This window comes from Ursus maritimus, unplaced genomic scaffold (assembly GCF_017311325.1).
Source record: "Ursus maritimus isolate PB19 unplaced genomic scaffold, ASM1731132v1 scaffold_13, whole genome shotgun sequence".
NCBI classification, from domain to species: domain Eukaryota; kingdom Metazoa; phylum Chordata; class Mammalia; order Carnivora; family Ursidae; genus Ursus; species Ursus maritimus.
In genome coordinates, this window is record NW_024423675.1 from 3,704,469 (window position 1) to 3,723,944 (window position 19,476).

The 19,476-nt window shown below is 45.9% G+C and overlaps 1 protein-coding gene across 4 annotated transcripts in view; it reads right to left on the reverse strand.

Moving 5' to 3' along the window:
- The window catches only part of BACH2 (BTB domain and CNC homolog 2), a 347,862-nt gene extending 330,932 nt beyond the window's left edge, over window positions 1-16,930 (reverse strand). For 2 of the 4 annotated variants that reach the window (XM_040627541.1, XM_040627544.1), the window contains exon 1: window positions 16,547-16,677. The gene's annotated coding sequence lies outside the window, so the exon portion shown is untranslated. Of the gene's footprint in view, window positions 1-16,546 lie in introns of all 4 variants that reach the window. The other 2 variants (XR_005834291.1, XM_040627540.1) reach the window with 2 other exon arrangements.
- Between the last annotated feature and the right edge of the window lie 2,546 nt (window positions 16,931-19,476).

Here is a 19,476-nt window from a genome sequence, read left to right on the forward strand (position 1 = left end):
CCTCAATCCAGGGACTATATTTATGACAATTACATTGAGCTCTTTATAAGGCATATTGCTTATCTCTGTTTCATTTAGCTCTTATACTGTGACTTCTTCTTGTTCTTTCATTTGGGACATATTCCTTTGTCTCATCATTTTGTCTAACTCAATGCATTTTTTTCTATGTATTAGGTAGGTCAGCACTCTCCTTGTCCAAAAGAGATTCTGTGGTGTTCTGTAGTGCAATCCCCCCTGGTCATCAGAACCAGGTGCTCTAAAAGTGCCTCCTGTGTGGACTGAATGTTCCGTCCTGTTGAGGCTGAGCTGCTTTCAGCGCAGCTGGTTGCAGTGACTTGCTTTGCCCACTGTGGGTACGCTGGGCAGGGTTTTCTCCCTGACTGTTAAGAGGCTTGGTTGTGGCTGCTGTGGGCTCAGTGGTGGACAGACCTGGCACTCAGCCTAACTGTCGGTGATTAGCCTCTCTGCCACAGCTGCAGGTATAGTGAAGGGCAGGGCTTGCTCCCTGCACAACCAGCTAAGAGGCCTGGCTGCAGGAACTAAGGGCCTGCTGGTGTGTGGGGTTATCTCCCTCCTTCCCAAGGCAGCAGTCACTTTGGAAAGACACCAGTCTCAGCTGGGGCTGCCTACCAAGTGTGATGAAGCAGTAGCCCCTTTGGAGGGATGCCTGCTGAAGTAGATTGGTTGGGTGGGGCAGGTCTATAGAAGAATGCCAGGGTGGGGCTCACAGTGCTAGCAAGATAGATGGGCAGTGTTAGAACTCGTGGCCTTCTACAAGTGTCTGGTTATCTAGGCTGAAGAAGGACTAGAAAAATGGTACCTGCCGGCACTTTTGCTTCTAGAGAAATCTCCTGCAGATCTCTGCCCCTCTGGCACACATTCTGACATTAATCCATAAACCTCCTTCAGGTATATCCCTGGGGCTTTCAAACTGCGACTTCTGTGCTATGTCTCAGGCTGAGTTATTTAATGTTCTGGCTCTTGAAGGGCAGGAACTCAGTTTTCTATCACCCTTTGGTTCTCTCAGAGTTAAGCCCACTGATTTTTAAAAGCTCCCAGTGTTAAGCCTGCTGATTTTTGAAGCTAGATGTCATGGGGACCTATCTGTCCAGTGCAGGTCCTGGCCAGGAGTGGCCAGTGTGGAGTCTGATCCCCCTCGCTTATGTCGTCCCTCCTGTTTGTGGTTAGTTGTGCCAAGGGTTTGGTTCCTAACCACATTTCTACCCCTCCTACCCTTTTTGATGTGGCCTCTTCTCTACAGTTAGTTGTGGAAGATTCATTCTGCCAGTCTTCAGGTTGTTTTCAGAGTTAGTTGCATAATGTAGTTGTTGCTTCAATGTGTCTGTGGGACAAGGTAAGCTCAGTATTCTACTCTCCCACCTTTCCCAAAAGGTCTGTGTTCATGTTTTAGTGATCAGTAGTTCTATGCACAGTTTTTTCAAGCAATGAAAGGGAAAGACTCCTCATACATTTTAAACTTTTTGTACTATTATATGAGAATTTTGCATGTTTGCACTTAGAATCCTTCATATCTCTCCCTTCGTTACATCTTTTTAAAAAAAAAAGATTTACTGATTTATTTGAGAGAGAGAGCATGCATATGCATGAATGGGGGAGGGGCAGAGGGAGAGAATCTTCAAACAGACTCCCTGCTGAGCTCAGAGCCTGATGCAGGGCTCCATCTCATAACCCATGGGATCATGACGAGAGCTGAAATCAAGAGTCAGATACCTAACTTACTGAGCCATCCAGGCAACCCCATTCATTACATCTTAAGAAGAAAGGGATATCAATATGGACAATAAAGCCCATGCACCTGACACCTATAAAATCCTGAAGGTACCCAATAGGGAATTAAAGACCATTTCAGCAAATCCCCAAATATTTTCAGGACATATACAGATCCAACTCCTCCTTTTAAAGTTCCCCAGTCCTCCAATCCTTGCCAACTCTTTTCTCCCAACTCCTACCACACTTACCTCTATTATTCTTTCTGGCCCTTGATCACATATTACCGTGCACTGTACTTCAAATGCTTCATGTTTGTATGTGTCATTTCCAAAATAAAACAACTTCCCTATAGACAGGGACCATATTTCATGCTGATATTGTATCCCACATACCATATCCTCTGCCTAACAGAGTTCTCCACAAAGAGCAAGTTCTCGATAAGTACTGATCTAAGAAGTAATTTTAGGATAAATGTTAAAAACTTGAGTCAACATATATAACTTGTATGTTAGGAAACTGTATGGAATAAAAACATAAGTTGGTTCAAGAGGCATTTAACTGAAGTTCCACATGAAGGAAACACTGTTTAAAAAAAAAAAAAGACACTGAAATGGGAAGGTGGAAATAGTTATGAGAAGCTTTAAATGTTCTGCCAAGGAGTTTAAACTGCTGTGGGCTGCAAGAAACCATAGGTGATTTTTAAAGAGGGGAAGTCAATGAGTCCATTCATTCATTCATTCAACAAATACATATCATTGAACACCCCAAGTACCAGACACTTTCCCAGGTACTGGGAATACCACAGTGACCACAGGAAACAATAACCCCCGAGCTTATGTCATAGTGAGGGAGAGAGACAATAAACAAGCAAGTAACATATATAGGATGTCAGAAGGTGATAAAATCTTTGGAGAAAAGGAAGGAAAGGAAAGGGGTGGGGCACCTGAGAAGGAAGGCCGTCCCTGCACTGCACAGGGTGTCAGGGAAGGCCTCCCTTTAGGCACAGAGTCTGAGGATGCAGGGGAAGAGCTACTCCTTACCGTGAGTCCCACGGATTCTCCTGCCTTTTCCCACAGACCTAGCAGGCTATACAAGCATATTAACAGCCAGAAGGCAATGCAAAGATTCCAGTCCTGTTTCACACTCTGGGTTCTGGAACTCTTCCTCCCCTTAATTCTCTCAGCTACCCCACCCCATCCAGACACATTTCTGACACCATCAGGATTCTCAAACTTAGGGTTGGGTGGCAGAGCCATCTCAACCTCTCATCTTCCTTTGCCCATTTCCCTGAGCCTGGCCTATCGCCAGCCTGGCTTCTGAAGCTGGGGCCTCCCTTGGGCCTTTTCCTGGTTCCTCAAAATCTAGCCTCCTTCCCAGGATGCATTCTCAGTAGCAGGTAGGAAGCCAGTTCTGGCTCCCCTGCTGATTTCCTTCCCACCTGAACATCCCCTTCCAGAAACAGGCTGCTGGTATGGAAGGCAACAGCAGCATCTGAGACCACTGTAGGGGTCTCTGCAAACAAGAGACCAGGGTCAGAGAGGAGTATCGTGTAGGTGCATGTGTGCACACGTGGGTATACATGTAAATATGTAATTATGCATGCATGTGTGTGTGCATGCCCGGGTATGTACAAGAATGGTGTGAGAAAGGGGTGGGGCCTCAGGCAGGAGCAAATGGAATCTAAGAGAACAAGTGAGGAGGTGAGTGCTCACAGAGAAAGAAATGCAAATATTTGCCAAGAGAGGGAAAGTAAAAGAGGCCCAAAAGGAAACTCCACAGGGTATCAAGACACAAGGGTAAAAGCATAACAGGTAGGTATTAGTATTAAGATCCCCAAATGCTGAGATGGCAGGAGACAAAAAAACAAAAACAAAAACAAAACTGTATAAAATGAAGTATGAAAGAGGCAAGACTGACACAAAATTTGAGTTAATAAAATTCTACTTGTGTGCTTCCTCTTAAGCGTTTACTTCCCAGATCAAGGCTAACACAGCAAAAATACCTGGAAACAAATGACGGGACATTTCTAAAGATGAGGTTTAGAAAGAAAAAACTAGAAATTCTAGAAACTCTGTTGCCTGCACTACAAAATGCAAAAAAAAAGAAAGAAAGAAAGAAAGAAAGAAAGAAAAGAAAAGAAAAGAAAAGAAAAGAAAAGAAAAGAAAAGAAAAGAAAAAGAAAAAAAGAAAGGCTCTTGGGTCAGACCGCTGAGGTACAGAGCTAAGATAATGATCCTGAGTGGTCTGGCCAAACTACAGGCAAAACAAACGAAAACTAAACAGGAAAACAACGCTCGCTCACATACACAGACGCAAGCAACAAGCTGCATGGTGTGAACACGCCCGGGACCTCCCCGTGATGTTCGGGGTCTCCCAGGCAGCCCCCTGACCATGGAAATGAGGCCAGGCCCTTCCTCCTGTGATAAGTGCCCCTTCTCCACTCTGCTGTTTCCTCTGACTCGCATTTTCTGTTACCCTTCCTCTTGGAATCCTTTGACAATGACTCACACGGCAACAGGGCTAGTCAGCAATACCACAGCCCTCCATAGTAGACGCTGTGTAGGAGGCCAGCAGCTCCGTGGACTGTAGTCGGTACCGGTTTTTTCCTTTCTCTGTTCAGGGAGGATTTGCTTTTCAGCCACATTTCCCTCAAAACACAGCCCTGACAGGAGATGCTTACTACACAGATTTCTAAACGATGAAATGATCTGACTCTGGCTACTTGGTCATAATGAAACTAAAAACACTAAGATGAAAAAACAATAGTGTGATCATCACACCTACAAAAAACAACTTTATACTTGGGTGAAATCATGAGATCAGGAAAAAAAAAAAAGCTCAAACTAATATTTTCCAACCTTTCACTAACAGCTAGGGCTAAAACCACATGTTGTGAAGGTCTTGCACTGTGTTATTATTAGAAGTCACAATTCTATTGATACTGATGAGTCATTTGTATCAGCGGAAACCAAGAACTTCCATCAACATCATGTTACACACAGTCACTGTGGCTTGGCTTTTTCTTTATTACTGGTCAAAGCTGCTTCAGAATGCTTACTGAAGCTAAAAAAAAAAAAAAATAATAAAGAAAGAAAAGAAAAGAAAAAGAAAAAAAGGAGGAGAACTCCTCAAGGATGTGCAAAAAGCTTCCCTTCCCTGACTGATCTCAAGTTATTCATCCTTCTCAAGATAGGTTAGGATGATTTGATCAACTTGTATCTATAAAAGGAAGTTTATTTAGAAACCTCAAGAAAGTAACATTTCACACTTTCCGATGAAAATAAGCAGAACTGAACTCCAAAAACAAACAGTGAAACCATCTTTGAAAACACATGCCAGATTTAAAATGACCTGAGGTCAGGCTGTTGTTGTTGTTTCTGTTATTTTTTTATAACCTTAATAACATGCAATGGATATAAACAAACTCTGTCATCACTTAAGGGCTTGAACCACACAAAACCATGTCAGGCTAGCCACTGAGCACCCACTCCCCTACTTCCCCACTCAAAGCACATGGTCCTCCGGGAGGGAGAAGTAGGTCAGGTTTCAGTTACACCAAGAAAACCTACGTTAAAGGTTTCTGAGAGTTCCTTCTAGTGCTAAGGAAGAAATAACAACATATAACTTTCCCCTTAATATCATCCCCTTACCCTTCTCCCCTTAAAGATCTCTGGAAAATTAAAATGAAGTAAAAAATCCATTTTCCTGAGGGATTCCCAGAAATGCCATGATTCTTACGCAGTCTCTGCAAAGGTAGAAATGTGCCCAATATTCTACCCTGTAACCAGAAGGCTCTGATTGGCTGCTGGAAGAAGGGAACCCAGCTCAGCAGTGACTGCAGATCTGAAAATATCCTGCCAGCCGCTCAACGGCCCCGGGTGCTCTCCAAGGGCAGCACTGGGACTGTGGGCAGTTTGTGCGGCCAGCTGAGTGCCGTAACAGCTGCATGAGTCAGCAAGCGCTTCTGGTAGGAAACTGCTGACATGCTAAATTACTCTTGCATACAGGAGGTGCACACACCTACCCAGCAAAAATCAAAACAAGGTACATGCAAATTAGCAAACAGGAACCTCTCGACCCTTGCCGTTCTATTTTCCAAGGTTAGACCAAAAATATAAATAATCTATATGCCACTGCTCAAAAAGCAGCAGCAACTCATAATAATTAATCGTGGTAATAAACAAACAGCTCATTCTCGGTGTTGTGATATGCAGGACAGCTGCATTCAAATCTTACAAGCCAGTTAATTTTAACTGGTTTTAATTTTAACTGGATTTAACTGCTTTTCCTCCCTTCTGAAAAATCAAAATAGTTGCCCTATCGACCACAAAAACTGGTAACAGACCAGCACAGTTCCTGTTTTTCAGAGGGGACTTACTTTCAAACCCACAATATCAAGATGCTTAACATAAGTGGAAATTTAAAATTCACTGTTTGATGTGGGAGGCTTCAACCTGTACACTAATTCAGATCCCACAAACGTTATAGAGTAATTACACCTCACATTTGACCTACACCTCTTTCATCTCTGGTCTCTCATTTAATACAGGACCCAAAATCTACAAGAAAACTGGTTGTCTGGAACTCAGAATGCACTTTCCCATATAGACAATACCATGCTAGTGAGACAGTGTTCTAGGACAGTCCATGAAACTGTCTCCAAGGTAAAGTATGAGTGAGAGGTTAAATTTGCAATTTAAAAAGAGAAAATACTATAACAATAATTCCAAAACCAATTAAAAACGAAAAAAGCCTCTTGATTGACTGTGTTTGAGGAAGCATCTAATTAGAGGAAGATAAGGGGACTGCCTTCTAAATAACACTCTGGGACTTGGTCTTTAGTTTCACTCTGGTTCTTTTAACATGGTTTGAATGATTAATTTCAGTTTAAAATGCAAGGCGTTCTCTTACTTTGGCATAATGTACCATTAGAAAAATCTTTGTATTTTTCAGTTGTGAGCACTGATTTTTTGAAGCAAAAAAAAAAAAAAAAAAATTACCAAGAGCTGGAAGAGAAAAATAGAAGGAAGAACGGCTATAAAAAGGAGATACTAGCGATTGAGGAACAGAAGGAAATGGAGTCAGGGAGAAAAGAAGGCATGGAGGTATAACTAAACGACAAAGATAGAGGAAAGGCAGGAATTAGAGAAAGGTTTCCCACTAGACGGTGAACTTCCAGAGAGGGGTCCTCTTCCACCCAGCTGCTCAGTGATCTGACTACACAGCGAAGGAAGAATGAGTCCGGCAGGACAGTTCCACAGATTGGCACTAGATGGCGCCATCAACTCAACATAGCATGGTTGCTGGAGGAGGTTGCCTTGGGGGAGGGGTGCTACACAAGGCAGTTCGACTCCACAGCTAGGTATTTAACAGGCAACGTGTCTATCTAAAATAAGCATGGTTTCATTAGTCAGTCAACTTCTCCAAACATCCAGATGTCATCACCATGCTAAGAGCATTGGGCATGCCAATTTTTAAATGTATCAAGTTTTAGTAATAAAATAGGGTAGGGAGGCAGTTGAGTGGGTCCACTGCTTTTTTTCTCCTGAAATTAAACACTTAAGGATAATAGAGTATTTTGGGTTCACTGCTATTGAAATGACAAAAATTCCTAATTATAAACCAAGTGGCTTTTCCCTGAAGCTCTGTTTAAATGTCAAATAACACCCCATCTTGTTACATAGGTTCGTGTGATCAGAACTGGTGTTTGGCAGGAGGAAGGTGGTGGTTCACTGACAAACGTATTATAACATTAAAAATCACTGGCCCTCTATATTTTTAATATTACAGTGGTTTTTATCCTCTGCTTATCTATATCCTCTGTCCAGGGTTGTTTTTGTAAACAGCCCTGTCTTCACTCAGAGATGTCCTCCCATAACCAGTTTATGAGTGTGTGAAATCCTAACATTTCCACCTACAAAATTTCACTTCTTTGGCTTTGTCTCCTATTAATATGCTGACGCTTCAGAAAGAAGTAATGGTACTAGGAATGCTGTTATTTATACCGCAGTAGAATTGGTTTCATAAAATCCCTTTCTGAGATTGGTTTTGAAAGGCCACAAGGGGACTAGTGAAGGGCACTGATGGCTGAAAGGCAGCACAGCACAGAGTGCGGAAAGATGGAAAGGAAGACAGTAGAACTGATAGCAAACTTGCCCAGCTTTACAACTACAGAAAGGATCATCATCCCTGACACTCATCTTCCTAGCAGATATATGAAAAGTAAGGGTTAACTCTAAGTATGTCTGCATTTTTCTCTTGCTGAATGGGTAATAATATCTTTATAGTTAATTTCTTTTTTTTTTTTCACAGTTTGACTCTTCAGGGCTCATTCATTTGCATAATATGGAATCTTGAACCCATATAGATATTCTACAAATCAATGCAAGTAATTCTCACGCGAAATCAGCAGCTTTAATTTAAGCTCATCATTGTTTGCATAGAAATCTTTGTGCACTCATCTGCTTGACTTTTTTAATCACTTAAAGCCTCCAACAGTGACACACTAAGCATGTCCTCATTTAGCCATCTCCAAAATTTGAACTAAATACTGAAAAATAAGCACAATACATTCATACGCTAGATCATTTTCCAAATTGAGCTTCAAATGTATGCTTGATGTTCTAGCAGCTCCCAAGAATAATGCCTCTTGACTAAGGAAGACAACTTGGACGTCCGTCCCAGGGCAGAACTGAGTCAGCATTCTTAACAGTGACCCCGCAAACCTGAGGTAATCAGGGTCACTGCCAAACTAACTGCCTCGCTGAGTCCTTCAAAACCATTCAAATCCCCAGTTGAGAGTTGCAACATGCTAATCTGGCAAGATAATCTCTTCCTGAAATTGACTAGAATGAGAGCAAAGGTTACCTGCTTTTATCTGTTACTAGTAGCTAATATTTCTAATTAGGAGCTCTAATAGAATTGGTTCTGGATGAAATTCTTCCATCCTCAGTAGAATAATCTACCTAGTATAGGAATGGTTTCTTTCACCTTTCCCACCTCATCAAAAAAAAAAAAAAAAAAAGCTAAAAACAAAGTCTTCCCCTAACAAAAGGTAGGAGCTTGAACTACAAGAAAATCCTGGGGACAGAGCCATGGGATTCATGTTCTCTATCCAGTTCTTCTTTGGTCTTTATGTCACCACTTATGTTCTTTGATCCCCAAATGGACAATTAGACCTGAGGAATGAAATTATTAGAAAGTGAATCATATGAAAGACAAAAGATATCTTCATTTAAGTTCACTGGCACATTATTTTTCAATTTTATCTTTCAGATAGACATCAACAAAATAATCCAATATTGCAGAGTGAGTTGGTCTATATTTCCACTTCTGAGAACTGCTAGAGAGCAAAAAGGAAAAGCAGGGGGAGAGGCTGGAGGGTGCGGGGGGCAGAAGATCATGGTGGTTAAGAGAACAAGCTCTAGCATCAGATGCCTAGTTTCCAATGCCAGCTCTACCCCTCATTAGCTGGGTGACATCTGTGCCTCAGCTTCTAATGATCACACCTAGCTCTGGGTTGTTACAAGGATTAAATGAGTTAATATGAATAATACACATAGGAGGCTCCCAACACAGGTTAGCTATCATCAAAGAAAAAGAGTTTTAGCATACATACAGTAGTTTGTTTTAAATAGATACTGCCAGCGTACCTGGGTGGTTTAGTCCCTTGAGCCACCAACTCTGGGTTTTGGCTCAGGTCGTGATCTCAGGATCCTTGGATCAAGCCCCAAGTTGGGCTCTGTGCTCAGGGGCGAACCTGCTTGTGGATTCTCTCTCTCCCTCGGCCTCTGCCCCTCCCCCTGCTCATTCTCTCACTCTAAAATAAATAAATAAATCTTTTTAAAAATGCCTTAAATTAAAGTAGATAGACACTATCAAAACTCCTAAATTGTGCTAAGAATAGTCTAAATAATCCTTCTTGGTCTTCAGAGGGGTTTCATACAGAAGCTAGGCTCACATTTTCACTAAAGATCCTTGCCTAGGTCACACACATACCTGCCTACTGGGAGGGATGTCTGCGTAACTTCCAATCATTTAAATGTCAAAATTATCCTGAATATGTTCAAAATAAAAATGCTACCTTGAATTTTTTTCCAAGTATGAAAATGAACAGTATTTTTGGCAATTAACAATTCTGTTTTTATCAGGTTCTAAAGACACAGGTAAATAAATCAATTCTGGACTCTGTATACAGGAACCATTATTTGCCAAAATGGCCCCAAGGGTTATATCATGGTTTATGCAATACTCCAAAGGGCCAAAGATAGTAGTGAATTAATAGGATTAGGATGCTATGAGGAAACAGCAAGCTCCAAATTTCAGATGGGCTGTGATGGCAGCTCACTCTACAATTTCTCAGGGAGGGCTACCCCAACTTCCCAACCTGGTGAAATCCCCCCATTGTGCCCTCTGTGGCATGGAATAGCTTTCCTTCACAGAACATGGAGTGGGTGATCTGTCACTACCTAATTAATGTCATCTCTCCTACCTTTTTTTAAAAAAAGATTTATTTATTTATTTTAGAGAGAGCACACAAGCAGGGGGAGGGGCAGAAGGAGAGGGAGATAATCTCAAGCAGGCTCTGACTCCCCTCTGAGCATGGAGTCCTATGCGGAGCGACCTCACCACCCTGAGATCATGACCTGAGCTGAAATCAAGAGTTGGACGGAAGCTTAACGGAGTGAGCCACCCAGGCACCCTGTCACCTCTCCTACTTGATGTTGTTCTTCACTAGGGCAGGGACCAGGACTGGGTTTGCTCCCATGAGCACTGTGATTACCTAACACCATGCCTGCCACATAAGAGATGCTCAGTATACGTTTATTGATGGAATGAATGAGGCATCTAAAGAATGGCACTTCTGAACTCTTGGCCCATGTAGTTGTATCCATGTGGTTTTGTTGCTTAGGAAAATAGGGAATGGGAAGAAAATAAAAACTGCCAATAACGTGTGCATACTTGCTGAGTATGCACCTTCCCCTTGTTTTCATACTTACAGAATGGGAATAACCACTCTGGGCTCTCCCAACTTTAAACTCCAAAGTGAAAGGCTAAGCCTTGTGAGCGAGACTCGTGGAGAGTCTTGAGGGAACTCCTGAAGCATCTACGGAAAGTGACCGGGGAGAGAGAAGAGAAAGACAGTGCAAGACTAGAATTGATGGAGGACCTGTAAACTCAAAAAGATTTCTTCTGAAATGAACCTGGAGTTTGTCACCTGCTGGCTGCAGGCTCAGGAACAAACGAAAACAGTTATGAGGCGCATGGGAGCACTGGACAGTGGAGACTTAAATGCTTGGGGAAGGAGAAGATGAAAGCTGTCACAAAGACAGGAGGGAGCTCACAACCAAGCACCAGCTCTCAGGGGTATCGGCACTGTGTCCTACAGCCTTCAGGAGACGCACAAAAAGGTCAGAGAGGAAAATGACACATCTCAGAACCAGAGGACAATTTATTATCAGGCTAAGGAACAAAAGAGAAGTTAACCAGGGGAATATGCTGGAGAAATGATGATGATGAAGTCACTGGGGAAGACTGAGAGACATTTAGGCTGTAATTCCAATGACTGGAATGAACGAGTACGTGAAATGCTTTCAGATCGGGGAGATTTATTACTTTGGGAAAAAAAATGGCTCAAGGAAAAACAAAGGCAAAATTCCTGCCTGATTTGTGAAGTAGTGTCACTAGTACAACAAGGTTCAATTTCCATCTTCTTTAGAAAAGAAATGGTCCTTGAAAAGGACAGAGAAGCGATTCTGAGGATACTTTCAGTGTTAGGGAAGCTGAGCAGCATGCTGATGGTAAGAATAGGTTTCAGTTTTAGGTAAACTGACATCTTAAATTAACAAGAAAGAAAACAGTAAAGAGGGAAAAAAGTAAAAGGAAAAATGCTGACTTGGCAAAGAAAACTACTTTTCTATAAAACGTCCTAAACCAAAAAAAACAAAAACACATACCTCTCTCTCTCTTTCTCTCTCCCTCTCTCTCTCTCTCTATATATATATATAAAATGGGCACTCTATCTGAATTTACAAAATGTTAAGTTCACAGCTGGTTTCGGTTTGGACTCAAACAATTTGTAAATATTTACATAAAATTTAAAGATGAGCCAGGACTAGGTCATACGCTGTCACTGACAAAACAGGAGCAATTTTCTGTGGTTCCCAAGCACTTGTTGCTGCTTTGCCTAACATGGCTCCAGAGGAGCCAGAATTTTATCTTCTTTTCCCCCAAAATGCGCATTTTTACAACCAGCCCTGTCTTGGGCTCCTTAGTGCCTCTGGTGGGGTCCTATGTCACTGGAGCTTCTTTAACATCCAGTTAGGAAAAGGGGAGGAATGGGAGGCAGAAGCAGTGTTTGCTGCTGACAATGATGTTGCATCTAACATTGTTCTCTGTTCCTTGTACTGGAGAGTGGGAACCATGTCCTCTGTTTACTGTGGTCCCCACCTCACACCTAGCCACTGACGCAGGGCTGGACTGTGTATACAGGATGGAGATTAACCTTTAGACAGTCCAGAAAACACATACTGTGTTCAGATGAAATTCTTTGCAACATAAAGTGAGAAAATTCCTCTTCTGTAAAATGGGTACGATGCCTACTTCACAGGGTTGCTTTGAGGGGTCAATGAGATATGCACAGGTAAAGTAATTCACACTGTTTCTGGCACATAAGGAGGATTCAGTAAATCACAGCTATTATTTTACCGGGTGTTTTCAAATGTCAAATTCTCATGTAGGTCCTCAGGCATTAAACAGCCAGGTTACCCCATCTGGTCAATAACAACTACATAAAGAATAGGTTATTCAGAAGCCATGGATTATTTACCTGCAGAGGATTACACGGTGCCCATGGTATTAAGTCTTGGGCCTTTCATGTTGCATTCTCTCTCAAAAAGAAAGTTATCAGTCCCGGAGTGGGATTCAGTGTGAATTTCAAGTTTTGTTTTTCTTGCGTCTTGCAACTTTTTCGACAACTATAACCATTTATTTGGTGGAGACTCATAAATCGTTCACTATGTGCCAGGCCCTTAGAAAATAGCCAGATACAGAAATACTAAACAATAAGATGTTTTAACCAGTTCAGGGGCAGAAGGCAGGCTGCCTGCAGGCCAGCTCTAGCGACTGCATATATTCTCATCCAACATTTTAAAAATTTTGAGCTAATACTTAAAAATTAGGTATTCCACGTAGAAGTCCAGATATCCAGCTTCTCTTGGATAAGTCAGATGACATGGTAACACAAAGCCAGTATTCCCACCCATTCCTACCTAGCAACAATCGATGACAAGACGCGGAGACAAAGTAGTGGTTGCTTGCCCCTCCGTGCTACGCCCCCCTTCTCACCAGGAGGGTGAAAAATGAAAATGAAGGGCTCTGAATTCAAGAATTATTAAGGATTTCAAGATGATTAACAACAGAAGATTCAACCAAGTGTGAGATCCTTCTGAGCAGGGGAGGAGCATGCAACGGAGAAAGCACATGCCCACAAGGCTGGTCGTACACCACACCCCCTCCGCAAAACAGGAAGGGTATTTATTTCTCTAAGTATTCTGTCATTCAGTCGGCAATGAAGCCAGCATTTACAACAAGCCAAATACCATACCCCCCTGAAATCTGAGGTACAAAAGGTAGGGGGGTAAAAGCGCTGCACAGCGGAGCTAGAGAGCCTCTAGGATCCCTCTCCTCCCTTGTTAAGGCTGGATCCGCACCAGAGACACTAAGCGTGAGTTAATCCAAGTAAAATTAAACTGCTCCCAACAATATAGATTGGCCTGAGCCCTTTTGTTGGCATCGCAGGAGCCCCCGATCAAACATTCCGAGGAACAGCTCACAAGCGCTAATGAATAAGTCCCGACGGCTGTGCAGACAGTGGGCCCAGAAGTGAAGGGCTGGCCTAGGAGAGATTTGAACATGAACCTGACCATCTGGCTCTCTGCGACTCACTTTGATCACAAAATGAATTGCAACAAATTGAAGAGCACATGGCTAGAGTTAATTGTCTCATCTGTAATCTGAAGCTACTTTTAAGCAGTTATTATTACCGTCTATCAGGTGGAAACGTTTCCTACCATCACTGCAAAGTGCATTTCCTGATGAACTGTAATGGATCATTAAATTCCATATCTGAATAACAATACTTTGCACTTATGCAGTGCCTTTCATCCAGGGATTTCAAGGCAGTTTGCAAATAATTAAGCCCCTCATATGGCAGGCAGAGGTGAGCCACTGGAAGGGACCTGCCTGAAGACACTGAGTCAAAGGCATGATTCAATAGAAAGAGAATAAATGGTTTCCTCCCAGGCATTAGTGATGAAAAGTGAATTGAGGGGGAGGGGGGAGGAGAGGGTTGTTCCAACTCCCTCCCTCCCTTTCTGCCTTACCCCTTCTTCTCTATGCACATCCTCACATGCAACCTATAAAGAACAGAAAAGTAACTAACAAGGGTATTCATAATTTAGCTAAGAGTTCAGACATACACATGTATGAAGAGAATGTTTTTTCATGTAATCCTGGCATAGACGATACAAACTGACATTTCGATCCACCTGCAGAATCGACAGATACCAGAGGAATTAACACACTTAAGATTACCAGATGTCAAACCTAAAGGCTTCCAAAATCCAAAATGAAAATATTGCTCTGTATGAATAAAGTGCGTTCTAACAAAAGTACTTTATTCCATGGTTGTGTATTCCATTTTGGGGACCCCCCTCCCTTTTGAATGACATCCCAAGTTTCAGGAACAGCAAATAGGGCAGAATTGGGCAATCAATGTATTTTCTAAACCAGAACACTGGAAGGGAAAAACAATTCAGCCACCACAAGTTTTGTGGTGAAATTATAAACTCCTGAAAAACTGAATTTATAATGGAAATGCTGACAGACCTTTCACTGGAGCAGTTTGAGCGCAACACTGTAATTTAGCAATCTCTCTTACAGACTAAAGACTAATTCTAACAAGATGTCATTTTGACTCACGTTTATTACTACCTGCAAGAATGAAAAATGCCATTTACTCCGGAGCTGCCAGAGAACCAGGGTGGGGCAATCTCACATTTTAAGCAAGACGCCCGCTGCCTTACCAAAATAGCCCTCTCCACCGAAAGAGTGGCAGCCTTTCACGCTCAGCTTCTTTTATGTCAGCCAGAGCTTCGCGGCTCGACATGCCTTTCCTACATGTTACATTTTAATGATCTGAGAAAACCGTTATCAGACTTAACATCTCTAATTTTACTCTAAACAGACAAAAGCAAAATATCTCATTAGGCATCATCTCCGCCAAGGTTCCCACTAGGCAGAAAAGGATTTTTATCTAAAGTAATTACCCTTTTTAGTTAAATACGCTCAACAGATGAAATTTACACACAGAGTGCGACTGCAGCACTAGGCAGCGAAGGTGAAAACCGAGGAACGCCGCGTGTCGCTACCCGCGGGCCCGCCGGGAGTCTGCGGCTCAGTAGGGGGTGGGGCGCCCTCGTCCCTCCCCTTTCTCGGGGGCCACAGGTCGCAGCGACCGCGGCGACCAGGCGCGAGAGCTGCTAGGCGCGCCTTCTCCGGCCACAGACAAAACCATCAGGACAGCGCCGACACCGGAACTTGCCCCAAGTTGTCAAACTCGCCTACACGCGAGAAGGTGCTGGGGATACCCGGCACGTCCACAACCCCCGAAGCCGAGGGTACGCGCCCCTTTCACATGCATACACTCGGCCCTGCCCGCTTCCTCCCACGGTTCGAGTTCCTGCAAATCCTCGGCCAGACCGAGGTGGACGAGATGCTCACTCGAGTCCCCTCTCGCGGGCAGCTGGGGTAGTCCATGAGCGCCGCCCGCCGCCCTCTCCAACGGCACTGGGCGACTGAGCACCCACCCGTGAGAGAAGGAGTACGGAGCGATCACAGGGAGCCTTGGCGTGGGGAGGTGGAGAGGCGTCTCCTGGATAAACTCCTCTCCTAGGTGGAGCTTGGAGACTGAAGTGTGGGGAGGATGAAGAGGGTGTGTGTGTGTGTGTGTGTGTGTGTGTGTGTGTTGCACTTTGATTTCGTGTAGAATCCTGGGGGCTAGGAAGGTGCAATGTTTCCCAGTCTGAAGGCACGGAGCCCCATGGCTGGAGCTCCCAGGGACGCATTCCGATAACACGGTCATTTGCTAGTAGGGATTTCACCCAGCGCGCTTCCCGCGGTCTGCGCTGTGAGGCCCCCAGCTTGCCTCTTCCCGGGACCCTAAACTTGGGCTTGGAAGCCGCGCCAGTCGCGGAGGTCCTAGCTACCCAGCGGCGACTGACAGCTGAGCGCGAAGGCGCGGCGGCCGCAGTCCCTGCGGAGCAGCCCCAGGCGCGGACGCCGCGGGCAAGGAGAAGGCCGCCGGGCCTGGCGCTGGGATCGCGGGCCGGGGGCCGGGAACAGGGCCGTGGGTCTGACAGCTGCTCCGGCTCGCGCGGACGCGCGCCTCCCTCCAGCCCGCCCTCCCCACGTCTGACTTATTACCCTCTGCTCCTCCTCCCCCTGCTGTTCCAAAACACCCGTCGACGCGAGCAAAATACAATGCCGCCTCGCCTGCCGTAAACAGCCTGACGAGAGAGCGCACATTCGCCGCCGCGCGTCCGCCGGCTCGGCTCCCACCCCCTTCCCGTTCCTAGAAAATGCCATAAAAGCGGGCCGGGCGCTCGACCGGCGGCTGCGCGCCGGGCGGCCGCGGCTCCCTTCCCGCGCCGCTTCCCCACGCCTCCCCGCCTGCCCCGCGCACCCGCGCCCCCCGCAAACTTGCCCTGCCGCCCCGCCCGGCGCTGGGGCCCGGGACCCGGGCCCGGGGACTCACCTCGCCAGAGAACTTTGCGTCCTTTTCCGCCTTCTCTTCCCAGTGTCTTCCCAGCCTGCAGCCCCCTCCAGGGAGCCGGCACGGTGGGCAGTTCGGGGGTCACCAAAAGCTCACCGAGAGGGCGCACATCACATGGTAGCTCGTTCCCAGCCCCCCGAGCGTGCCGGGTAGGGGGAGGGGAAGGGTCGAGGGGAGGCCGGAGAGAAAGCGAGAGCCCGGCGGCAGCGGGAGTAGGCAGGCGGGGTGGCGAGGGCGGCGGCGGGCGCTCACGTTAGCGCTGCTGCGACCGCAGCGCGGGTGTGCACGGTCGCTGCTGCTGCTGCTGCTGAGGCGGCGGCGGCTCGGCGCTGTTTGCTCCGCGCCGCGCGGCTCGCGCTCTCCCCGGAACGCCCACACTCTCAATCGCTACATTGTTGACATTCGGCGCTGACGTCACCCGCTCCCCATTCACAATAACATTACGGGAGCCGGGCAGCGCACCTCCCCGGCCGCTGGGGCGCCGTACGCCTGGCGACTAGCGTAAGCCGCTCCGCGAATGGCGCTCCGGGGGCTGGGGTGGGGGGCGAAGGGTGGGGGCGGGCGCGCGCGCTCGGCCCGCTCGCGGGAGGGGGCGCGCCTCAGCCGCCGCTGCACTCCCCGCTTTGTGCAGCCGCGCGGCGGGGAGAGCCCCCTGCTCCTGACCGCCTGGCTGGGTCCGGCCTTGTTCGGGACTCGCAAGGGCTTTGAAAGGCAAGGGTTGGGGGCTTGTGGAGTGGGGGGAGTGGTGAGGGCTGGTGTGGCACGTGGGGAGGGGTGCAGAGCCCAGGGCCCTACCCCCAGGAAGAGAAGCCAGACGTCGTGACCTGGGATTCCTGGGTTGTCTGGCGTTTCCCAGGAGGGGCGGGAAAAGGTGCCCCGCGGGCCCGCACGAAGCTAACCGGGCCCCCTCATGAGTGGGGGTGGGGCGAGGAAGGGTAGCTTCCGACCCACCAGCCGTGTGGACGTTTGAATCCTTCACCCGAGGGCCTCGGACGGTCCCCCTGAGCGAGTCTGTGAGCCCCCACGACTTGTTTTAAAAGGGACGAGAGCAGTTGCGAAGTGTAAATGAAAAGCCTCTCTCTCAGCTTCAGCCCCAACTCCTACTGTGTTCCAGCCTCTCCCCTGCCTCTTACTCTGGAGGCTGCCAGGGTGTTGCTGCTGTACTTTAAGGCCATCGTGTGGCTGCCCTGTCAGAAGAAAGCTTGATGGTGGTGAGGATTTTACAGAAAGTAATTAGGACTTAGACTGAACGAACATTTGCAATAAAAGAAGGTTGTGTTAGTGCAGTGCTGGTGCCTGCAACTTTACCCCTGCCAAGGCCAAGAAATTCTGCCACGTTTCCCTGAACACCTATAACTTGGCCCCCTTGTGTACCGGCAGTATTCCATATTATTACATGTGGTGCTGATTTTTAATGAATATTATAAAACTTTGGCTCGCTCTACTGAGAGAAGGATCATAAATCCCCCCTGTAAAATGGGCACTGGCATATGCTGAGGAAGCAGTGAAGCATTGCCCTGGGAGTCTTGTGATACCAGCCCAAGTGTTACTCTGAACCACCTTCTTCTGAGGGCAGAGTTTTAAAAGGCCCCATTTTGACCGTCTGTGTGGAAAGCTAAGAGATGGACGAAAGGAAGCTGAAGGGGCCAAGCTGATTTTTCTAACAGCATTGCAGGCACTCTCATGTAGGTCTAGAACCACACCAAGAGTTTCTCTCTGCCAGCTTTTACGGTTTCCAGATGAAGAGAAGCCTCAGAGCTTAGAGCAGGTCTCAGTCTCCTGACTTTGAGTCTGGTGCCCCTTTTGACAGAACACCCTACTTCTGAGGTCCCTGTCTGGCGCCCTAGCCAGGACGGAGAAAACTGATTTCCCGTCTGCCCTGGCAGGGCCAGTTCTTAGTCTTGCGGATGGTGATGTTTCTGCATTCGTCATTCCTGTAAGTACGAGCGCCACTGCCATCACTTTGTGCGTTTTAACAGCACCAGTCGATGTTTTTCTAGAGCCAGGCTTGAGAAGTTCCCTGTGAGGGCCATGCAGATTCACTTCTTTACTGGCAGGCCGTGACTGCTCAGCTGTGAGGAGTTGGGCACGTTGGTGTGGGATGTGGAGGGGGAAGGAGAGGGATGCTACTGCCAGCTGATTTGTCACGTTGCTTCTGGTCCCAGATGGGTCCAACAAAGGCTGTTAGGTCATTTCAGTTAGTCTACTCGCCAACGATTCAGACTGGAGTTTGCTTCATTTGAAATTCTCACGCATGAGATGAGACAGCAGTTAGAGATGAAAAAACCAAACGCAACTGTGATAGTCATTCAAGGTGGTTGGATTAGAACGAGTTGACCTCTAAAGTCATGTCCAGTACTGCAATCATGTGGCTCTGTGGCTGTGAATAAGACAAAACCGTTGCCTTTGAGGAGTTTGAAGCCTAGTAAGGAGTTAGTTATTTCCTTTTCAATAGTTAGAAGCAGGTTACTTGAATTAAAGCCTATAAAACATATTCAGAATGATATGAAATTAGTACTGGACACTCTTAACGTACTACCTGAGAGGTTAGACTATGGACGGCCTTAGCACCCTTATAGTGAGTATTTGCTGGCCACTCCCTGGGTTTATGGTGCTGCTGTGGACACTTCAGGCATTTACAATGTGAAACAGATGCAGGTTCTTCCCTCTGTATATTCATGGCAATAACTTAAGTAGAGGTCAATTTATTTCCCATGTCTGCAATGTTCAACATTTTCTAATATACTTCCCCCCCCCCGTATAATTACATGTGTGCACTGATCCAGAATATGGGTTCATCTGTGATACATTTCTAAGCAGGATATGGTTTCCAGGGATAATAACTTTGTACCATAGCACTGAAATCAGTAAACATTATTTCTATAAATCTCCTTGTAAAGTAGGATAGGAAA